Consider the following 10,722-nt stretch of genomic DNA (forward strand, 5'->3'; position numbering starts at 1 on the left):
CGAAAATATATTTAACAACAACTGAGAGAGTAATCAAAATATTACCTAATATTGTCATAAAAACAGTCTAAAATATTTTACTGTTCATCATTAACAATTTTAATTTTTTTACCATATTACATTAACAATCTTGAAAAATATCTTTCCAAAATGTTGATCTGTTAATATACAATATATTATTATTTACAAGCAAACTACCAAAATATTCATAAAACTGTATGTATTACATATAAATCTATGTAAGCATAAATTTGGGTATATTTTTGTCAACGTCGCGGCTAGGACGACATTGCCAGAACTTTAAAAATCAGTCGAATAAAACTAGTAGAACCAAAAATAGTAACTAGTAAAATAGTAAACTGAAACAGTCGATAGTAGATAGTAACAACATCAGTCGGACCGAAATTAGTTGACTGAAGCAGCCACTGGTAAAAAGTAGTAAAATCAGTCGAACCAAAAACAGCTACTGAGACAGTCAATAGTAAAAAGTAGTCAATAACTAAACAATCGATTTCAGTTGATAGTTCCCAACACTATTTAATGAATTTGTTCTTAACTTAATTTGATATTAAAGGATTATCTATTTGGAATAATAATGATAGTAATAATAAAAATATAATAGTAAATCCATCATTACCCGATATGCTCTGGATGAAGCCAGATAATAACTGAAAATCAAATATATCTTCTTCAACAATAATTAAAATTGATGTTACATTCAAATTTCTATATGTTAGTTAATGTTTGAGAACTCTCTCTACATATTTTGTTGCAGAATACTTATAATCCTAGTTATATTATTGTAATCATGTATAAACACATTAATAGATAATAAAAGTTTGATTTAACGAATCATATTTGTTTTAATTTTTATTGTGCCATTTAATAATAATGAATTGAATATATTATTTGTATATAGTTTAAAAGTTATTTTAAATAACATTAATTGGTAGTGTTTATAGTTATTTAAAATTAGACATTTGAACCTGTCTATTTCGTTTAACATTTGTTTTTTTCTTTGTTCATTTTTAATATTAATTTATTTAGCCTATTTTTTAGTATGTATCTTTTTTGCCTGTTATAACTATGGTATCTGTATGATTATGTCCCCAAATAATAAGGAAGAAGCTTTATCTCTTTAAAATAAAGCTGGATATTTGTTTAAACAAAAATACTAACTAATCTACTTTTAGCGCCATATTTATGTATATTGAGCTCGAAGATAGGGATTTTTTCATAAATAATCTTGATTAACGCGAAAAAGAATAGAAAGCTTTTTTGATTAATTTGATTGGTTCCTCTGGGCACATAGATTTCCGTTCTGAAGTAACTGCTGCTCTTCGTGTAACTGATAGTGCTCGTGTTGCAGTAGATTGTGTTTCGGATAAGTAAGTTCCTAAATAATTATTTGAATAATAAATTAAATAATTATATATGTATTTTTGGTGAAACTTCACTTTGTATTAATTTTCCTAAAGTAACATGCATAATGCAATTCAATGCAAATGCAATAACACATATCTAAATATATTTCTGTGGTAAAGACTTCCAAATTAAAGTAGGAAACATTGTAGTGTCTTTACAATCTTTTAATTAATTGTGATGTCATCTCCAACCGCCCCAGGCCGACATTGGTTAATTATTGGTGCTACTGATGCTGCTAATTCGCTGTAAATTATGAAGTTAGAAACAATTTTGTAATACTGAATTATTTGCAGGTGTGTGGACTTCTCATAATGGTTATTTTTACAATGTTGGTCCTGTTTTTTTCCGGTAAAGTATCCACCGACATGAAAGCCCCTATCCTGGGACCTAACTATGTGGCCTCAAGAAAGAGGATTTACACGAGAAGACAATTCAGGGAGCCATCCTCATGTTTGGTCGTCATATAGAAGCCCTGGAAGATGTCCCATCTGGAAAAATTTGCACTTTGTTCGGTCTGGATCAATTTTTGGTTAAGCCCGAAACCATCCCCATATTCACAAATATGCAGAACTTGAATGCCATTAAATTCGGTGTAACTCTTGTAGTACGTGCAGCTGTGGAACCCAAGAAACCGGCCGATTCACCAAAACCTGTAGAAGGTACGCAAATGTTCGCTTTTATTGTGTGATTATCACTAAGGTCTGTGTCATTTGACTTCAGGTTTGAAACGTTTGGCTAAGTCTGATCTTATGGTAAAATGTGTCATTGAAGAATCTAGCGAAAATATCATTGCCGGTGCCAGAGAGCTCCACTTAGAAACCTGTCTGAAGGCCTAGGAAGAGCATCATGCTAGAATTCAAGTTACTTATCCGACCCAGCAGTGCCCTTCATGTAACTGATGATTCTTGTTGTAGTATTTTGTATTAGGGGTAAGTTAATTCCTAAATAATTACTTGTATAATAAATTAAATAATTTTGTATATATTTTTGTTTTTACTTCACTTTGTTTAATTTTACCAAAGAAATATGCATAATGCAATTCAATGCAGATGCAATAACGCATATCTAAATATATTTTTGTGGTAAAGACAATTTTTTAGGAACTTCCAAATGAAAGTAGGAAACATTGCAGTGTCTTTACAATCTTTTAATTAATCGTGATGTCATCTTCAACCGCCCCAGACCGACATAGGTTAATGATTGGTGCTACTGATGCTGCAAATTCGCTGTAAATTATGGATAAAGTTAGAAAAAATTTTGTAATAATGAATTATTTCAGGTGTGGATACAAACGCAAACTATGTTGCGTCAGGCTATCGACGAATGTATTAAGCCAATCTTGTTCATGAACAACATGGACAATACCCATTTGAAATTGCAGTTGGGTGCTGAATAGCTTTATCAAATTTTCTGGCGTTTAAAAATCTATGGGGTAAGGAATATTTCAACCCAAAAACAAGATAATGATAACAAAAGATCGTTTTGCATGTACATTTTGAATCCCATCTACAAAATTTTTGACTTGATTATGAACTGCAAGTAAACATGTGTTTTATTATTTAAAAATAAATTAATTCTTCCAGCACAATTAATCCACTATATAGTTTACAAAATAACTTTTATGAAGTTATTAGGAAATAAATATATTGTTGGCAGTGCATTGGATGAAAATTATAAGCCTAGGTATTAAACGCTTTCATGTTACCTCTATCTTTATATCCTATGGTGACAAGCTGTTATATCGAAAGTGCATTATATATTTGTAGTTCTTGGGTGTAACTAAAATTTTTATTTTAGGAAAGAAGAATATGAAGCCCCTCTCGCCACACTGCGCATTAACTTGAAATATGAAGACAAATATAAGCATGGAAAACAATTTAGTCGGATATGGTTATCTGCTGGAGGGACTTTGCTTCAGATGATTGCCGTTCACTTACCATCCCCATTAACTGCTCTGAAATACAGAACGGAAATGTTTTACGAAAGTTCACATGGTGATGAAACCGTTCTTCGTATGTGTCACCTATATAGATTTTTAAAACGCGTTACATTTTGGTATTTAGTTGTACGTGATGTGTAGTTTACAACTCCAGGCTGATTCACTGTGAATCATTGGTATAAACTAAAAAACAATTACCAATTTTTATTATTATTTAATATTTGCAAATGACTATAATTTGCTTTTTTTGTTTTTGGGTATTAAGAACTGTGATCCTAACGATACTATGATGATATGTGTCTAAAATGGTACCCACTTCTCTTAAAGGTTATTTCTACGATTTTGGTCCTGTTTTTTCCGATAAAGTAGCCACCGGCATGAAGGCCTTCATACCAAGACTTAAATATGTCGCATCAGTAAAAAAGATTTAAACGAGAGGACAATTCAGGGAGCCATCCTCATGATGGGTCGTTATGTAGAATCCATTGAAGATGTCCCATCTGGAAACATTTACAGGTTGTTCGGCGTGGATCAATATTTGGTTAAGCCCGATATCATCCCAACATTCACAAACATGTAGAACTTGAATGTCATGAAATTCGGCATATCTACGTGTAGCTGTGGAACCCAAGAATCCGGCCGATTCAGGAAAACCTGTAGAGTGTACGCAAATATTCGCTTTTATTGTGTGATTATCACTAAGGTCTGTGTTATTTGACTTCAGGTTTGAAACGTTTGGCTAAGTCTGATCTTAAAGTACAATGTGTCATTGAAGAATCTAGCGAAATCATCATTGCCGGTGCGAGAAAGCTCCACTTAGAAATATGTCTGAAGACCTTTTAGGAGGATCATGCTAGAATTCAAGTTACTTAATCCGACACAGTAGTGCCTTTCGTGTAACTGATGGTGTTCTTGTTGCAGTACATTGTATTACGGGTAAGTAAATTACTAAAATTTTTTTTTATAATAAATTGAATAATTACGTATGTATTTTTGGTGTTAAATCACTTTGTATTAATTTTACTAATGAAACATGCATAATGCAATTCAATGCAAATGCAATAACGCATATCAAAATATATTTCTGTGGTAAAGACTATGTATTAAGAACTTCCAAATTAAAGTAGGAAATATTGTAGTGTCTTTATAATCTTTTAATTAATCGTGATGTCATATCCAACCGCCACAGGCTGACATTGGTTAATGATTGGTGCTATTGATGCTGCTAATTCGCTATAAATTATGAATAAATTTAGAAAAAATTAGGTAATAATGAATTATATGCAGGTGTGTGCACTTCTCATAAAGGTTATTTCTACGATTTTGGCCCTGTTTTTGCCGGTAAAGTAGCCACTGACATGAAGGCCCCTATCCCAAGACCTAAATATGTGGCCTCGAGAAAAAGTATTTACACGAGAAGACAATTCAGGGAGCCATCCTCATGACATGATGACATAGAAGCCATGGAAGATGTCCCATCTGGAAATATTTACACTTTGTTCGGTCTGGATCAATATTTGGTTAAGCCCGATACAATCGCCGCATTTACAAACATGCAGATCTTGAGTGTCATAAGATTCGGCGTAACTCTCGTAGTACGTGTAGCTGTGGAACCCAAGAATCCGGCTGTTTCAGGGAAACCTACAGGAAGTACGCAAATGTTCGTTTTTTTTGTGTGATTATCACTAAGGTCATTGTGTCATTTGACTTCAGGTTTGAAATGCTTTTCTAAGTCTGGTCTTATGGTACAATGTGTCATTGAATTGCCGGTGCCAGAGAGCTCCACTTAGAAATCTGTCTGAAGGCCTTGGAGGAGGATCATGCTAGAATTCAAGTAACTTAAACCGACCCAGTAGTGTCCTTCGTGTAATTGATGGTGTTCTTGATGCAGTAGATTGTATTACGGGTAAGTGAATTGCTAAACAAATATTTCTATAATAAATTAAATAATTATGTATATATTTTTGGTGTTACTTTACTTTGTATTAATTTTACTAATGAAACATGCATAATGCAACTTCCAAATTATAGTAGGAAACATTGTAGTGTCTTTACAATCTTTTAATTAATTGTGATGTCATCTCCAACCGCCCCATGCCGACATGAGTTAATGATTGGTGCTACTAATCCTGCTAATTCGCTATAAATTATGAATAAATTTAGAAAAAATTACTTAATAATGAAATATATGCAGATGTGTTCACTTCTCATAAAGGTTATTTCTACGATTTTGGTCCTGTTTTTTCGGGTAAAATAGCCACTGGCATGAAGGCCCCTATCCCAAGACCTAAATATGTGGCCTCAAGAAAGAGGACATACACGATAACACAATTCAGGGAGCCATCCTCATGATTGGTCGTTACATAGAAGCCATGGAAAATGTCCCATCTGGAAATATTTACACTTTGTTCGGTCTAGATCAATTTTTTGTTAAGCCCGATATCATCGCCACATTCACAAATATGCAGATCTTGAATGTCACGAAATTCGGCGTAATTCTCGTAGTACGTGTAGCTGTGAAACCCAAGAATCCGACCGATTCAGAAAAACCTGTAGAAGGTACGCAAGTGTTCGTTTTTATTGTGTGATTATCACTATGGTCTGTGTCATTTGACTTCAGGTTTGAAATGTTTGGCTAAGTCTGCTCTTATGGTACAATGTGTCATTGAATTGCCGGGGCCAGAGAGCTCCACTTAGAAATATGTCTGAACGCCTTGGAGGAGGATCATGCTAGAATTCAAGTTACTTAATCCGATCCAGCAGTATCCTTCGTTTAGCTGATAATGTTCTTGTTGCAGTAGATTTTATTACGGGTAAGCAAGTTCCTAAATAATTATTTCTATAATAAATTAAATAATTATGTATATATTTTTGGTGTTAATTCACTTTGTATTAATTTTACTAATGATGCATAATGCAATTTAATGCAGATGCAATAACGCATATCTAAATATATTTCTGTGGTAAGGACAAATTATTAAGAGCTTCCAAATTAAAGTAGGAAAAATTGTAGTGTCTTTACAATCTTTTAATTAATCGTGATGTCATCTCCAACCGCCCCAGGCCGATAATGGTTAATGATTGGTGCTACTGATGCTGCTAATTCGCTATAAATTATGAATAAAATTAGAAACAATTTGGTAATAATGAATTATTTGCAGGTGTGTGCCTTCTCATAAAGGTTATTTCTGTAATTTTTGTCCTGTTTTTTTTCCGGTAAATTAGCCACCGATATGAAGGCCCCTATACTGGGACCTAACTATGTGGCTTCAAGAAAGAAGATTTAAACGAGAAGACAATTCAGGGAGACATCCTCATGATGGGTCGTTATCTAGAAGCCATTGAAGATGTCCCATCTGGAAACATTTAAACGTTGTTCGGTGTGGATCAATTTTTGGTTAAGCCCGATATCATCCCCATATTCACAAATATGTAGAACTTGAATGTCATGAAATTCGGCGTAACTCTCGTACTACGTGTAGCTGTGGAACCCAAGAATCCGGCCGATTCACCAAAACCTGTAGAAGGTACGCAAATGTTCGTTTTTATTGCGTGATTATCACTAAGGCCTGTGTCATTTGCCTTCAGGTTTGAAATGTTTGGCTAAGTCTGCTCTTATGGTACAATGTGTCATTGAATTGCCGGGGCCAGAGAGCTCTACTTAGAAATCTGTCTGAAGGCCTTGGAGGAGGATCATGCTAGAATTCAAGTTACTTAATCCGATCCAGCAGTATCCTTCGTTTAACTGATGATGTTCTTGTTGCAGTAGATTTTATTACGGGTAAGCAAGTTCCTAAATAATTATTTCTATAATAAATTAAATAATTATGTATATATTTTTGGTGTTAATTCACTTTGTATTAATTGTACTAATGAAATATGCATAATGCAATTTAATGCAGATGCAATAACGCATATCTAAATATATTTCTGTGGTAAAGACAAATTATTAAGAGCTTCCAAATTAAAGTAGGAAAAATTATAGTGTCGTTACAATCTTTTATTTAAACGTGATGTCATCTCCAACCGCCCCAGGCCGACATTTGTTAATGATAGGTGCTACTGATGCTGCTAATTCGCTATAAATTATAAATAAAATTAGAAACAATTTGGTAATAATGAATTATTTGCAGGTGTGTGCACTTCTCATAAAGGTCCGGTAAAGTAGCCACCGATATGAAGGTCCCTATACATGGACCTAACTATGTGGCTTCAAGAAAAAGGATTTACACGAGAAGGCAATTCAGGGAGCCATCCTCATGATTGGTCGTAATATAGATACCATGGAATATGTTCCATCTGGAAATATTTGCACTTTGTTTGGTCTGTGGAACCCAAGAATCCCGCCAATTCACCAAAACTTTTAGAAGGTACGCAAATGTTCGCTTGTATTGTGTGATTATCACAAATGTCTGTATCATTTGACTTAGGGTTTGAAACTTTTGGCTAAGTCTGATCTTATGGTACTATGTGTCATTGAAGAATCTAGCGAAAACATCATTGTCGGTGCCAGAGAGCTCCACATAGAAATCTGTCTGAAGGCGTTGGGGGAGGATCATGCTAGAATTCAAGTTACTTAATTCTACCTAGTTGTGCCCTTCGTGTAACTGATGGTGCTCTTGTTGTAGTAGATTGTATGAGGGGTAAGTAAATTATTAAATAATTATTTGAATAAGAAATTGAATAATTATGTATGTATTTTTGGTGTTATGTCACTTTGTATTAATTTTACAAAAGAAACATGCATAATGCAATTCAATTCAGATGCAATAACGCATATCTAAATATATTTCTGTGGTAAAGACAATTTATTTAGAACTTCCGAATTAAAGTAGGAAACATTGTAGTATCTTGACAATCTTTTAATTAAACGTGATGTCATCTCCAACCGCCCCAGGCCGACACTGGTTAATGATTGTTGCAACTGATACTGCCAATTCGCTATAAATTATGGATAAATTTAGAAACAGTTTTGTAATAATGAATTATTAGCAGGTGTGTGTACTTCTCATAAAGGTTATTTCTACAATTTTGGTCCTGTTTTTTCCGGTAAATTATCCACCGACATGAAGGCCCCTATCCTGGGACCTAACTATGTGGCCTCAAGAAAGAGGATTTATACGAGAAGACAATTCAGGGAGCCGTCCTCATGATTGGTCGTTATTTTGAAATCATGGAAGATGTCGTATCTGGAAATATTCGTACTTTGTTCGGTCTGTATCAATTTTTGGTTAAGCCCGATACCATCCCCACATTCACAAATATGCGGAACTTGAATGTCATGAAATTCCGCGTAGCTCTCGTATTACGTGTAGCTGTGGAAGCCAAGAATCCGGCCAATTCACCAAAACTTTTAGAAGGTACGCAAATGTTCGCTTGTATTGTGTGATTATCACTAAGGTCTGTGTCATTTGACTTAGGGTTTGAAACTTTTGGCTAAGTCTGATCTTATGATAAAATTTGTCATTGAAGAATCTAGCGAAAACATCATTGCATCTGCCAGAGAGCTCCACTTAGAAATCTGTCTGTAGGCCTTGGAGGAGCATCATGATATAATTCAACTTACTTAATCCGACCCAGTAGTACCCTTCGTGTAACTAATTGTGCTCTTGTTGTAGTAGATTGTATTACGGGTAAGTAAATTTCTAAATAATTATTTGTATAATTAATTAAATAATGATGTATGTATTTTTGGTGTTACTTAACCTTGTATTAATTTTACTAATGAGACAGGCATAATGCAATTCAATGCAGATGCTATAACGCATATCTAAATATATTTCTGTGGTAAAGACAATTTATTAAGAACTTCCGAATTAAAGTAGGAAACATTGTAGTTTCTTTACAATCTTTTAATTAATCGTGATGTCATCTCCAACCACCCCAGGCCACATTGGTTAATGATTGGTGCTATTGATGCTACTAATTCGCTGTAAACTTTGGATAAAATTAGAAACAATTTTGTAATAATGGATAACGGAAACTATGTTACGTCAGGTTATCGACGAACGTATTAAGCCAATCTTGTTCATGAACAAGATGGACCATACCCATTTGAAATTGCAGTTGGATGCTGAATAACTTTACCAAATTTTCTGACGTTTAACGATCTATGGGGTTAGGAATATTTCGACCCAAAAACAGGATAATGATAACAAAAGATTGTTTTGCATGTACATCTTGAATCTACAAAATTTTTGACTTAATTATGAACTGCATTTAAACATGTGTTTTATTATTTAAAAAAAATTAATTCTTCCAGCACAATTAGGCCACTATAAAGCCTACAAAATAACTTTTATGAAGTTATTAGGAAATAAGTATATTGTTGGCAGTGCATTGGAAGAAAATTAGAAGCCTAGGTATTAAATGCTTTCATGTTACGTCTACTTTTATACTACTTTTATATTACTTTAGGTATTAATAACTGTGATCCTAACGGTCCTATGATGATATGTGTCTAAACTGGTACCCAATTCTCATAACGGCTATTTCTACGATTTTGGTCTGTTTTTTTCCTGTAAAGTAGATACCGGCATGGAGGCCTCTATCCCAAGACCTAAATATGTGGCATCAAGAAAGAAGATTTAAACGAGAAGACAATTCAGGGAGCCATCCTCATGATGGGTCGTTATCTAGAAGCCATTGAAGATGTCCCATCTGGAAACATTTAAACGTTGTTCGGTGTGGATCAATTTTTGGTTAAGCCCGATATCATCCCAACATTCACAAACATGTAGAACTTGAATGTCATGAAATTCGGCGTTACTCTCGTACTACGTGTAGCTGTGGAACCCAAGAATCCGGCCGATTCACCAAAACTTGTAGAAGGTACGCAAATGTTCGCTTTTATTTTGTGATTATCACTAATGTCTGTGTCATTTGACTTCAGGTTTGAAACGTTTGGCTAAATCTGATCTTATGGTACAATGTGTCATTGAAGAATCTAGCGAAAACATCATTGTCGGTGCCAGAGAGCTCCACATAGAAATCTGTCTGAAGGCGTTGGTTTAGGATCATGCTAGAATTCAAGTTACTTAATCCTACCTAGTTGTGCCCTTCGTGTAACTGATGGTGCTCTTGTTGTAGTAGATTGTATGAGGGGTAAGTAAATTCCTAAATAATTATTTGAATAAGAAATTGAATAATTATGTATGTATTTTTGATGTTATTTCACTTTGTATTAATTTTACAAAAGAAACATGCATAATGCAATTAAATTCAGATGCAATAACGCATATCTAAATATATTTCTGTGGTAAAGACAATTTATTTAGAACTTCCGAATTAAAGTAGGAAACATTGTAGTATCTTGACAATCTTTTAATTAATCGTGATGTCATCTCCAACCGCCCCAG

At 34.0% G+C, this 10,722-nt stretch overlaps 1 pseudogene; it reads left to right on the top strand.

The window, feature by feature from the left end:
* The first annotated feature begins 2,585 nt into the window (after positions 1–2,585).
* On the top strand, positions 2,586–10,405 carry LOC143205774 (translation elongation factor 2-like; annotated as a pseudogene).
* The last annotated feature ends 317 nt before the right edge of the window (positions 10,406–10,722 follow it).

Source organism: Rhynchophorus ferrugineus, unplaced genomic scaffold (assembly GCF_030347505.1).
Source record: "Rhynchophorus ferrugineus isolate W39M unplaced genomic scaffold, kcgeb_rfMv2 rfM14, whole genome shotgun sequence".
Lineage (NCBI taxonomy): Eukaryota > Metazoa > Arthropoda > Insecta > Coleoptera > Curculionidae > Rhynchophorus > Rhynchophorus ferrugineus.